The following is a 301-nucleotide window of genomic DNA, read 5'->3' as shown; positions in this document are numbered from 1 at the left end:
GGGGGGGTGGTGGTGGTGATTTCTCGCTTTCTGTCTCTCTGTCTCTCTGTCTTTCTGACAAACGTATGCGCCCTATAGCAAAATCCTCTGCCGCCACCCACCCTCCCCAAAAAAAAAGAAAGAAAGAAAGAAAAGAAAAGATCTTTAATAATCCATTCAACAAAGATATATTATGATACTATTTTGTCTCATATTTTCTTGTTGAGATTCAAAGACAAAACAGTTTTGACATAAAGCAATTGACAATCAACTAGAAAAGATAGGAAGGCCTTCAAAAAGTTCAAAGAAAATGGAATGAAAA

The sequence above is a fragment of the Tupaia chinensis genome, unplaced genomic scaffold, assembly GCF_000334495.1.
Source record: "Tupaia chinensis unplaced genomic scaffold, TupChi_1.0 Scaffold000174_1, whole genome shotgun sequence".
NCBI lineage: Eukaryota > Metazoa > Chordata > Mammalia > Scandentia > Tupaiidae > Tupaia > Tupaia belangeri.
Note: the sequence above shows the minus strand (reverse complement) of the source record.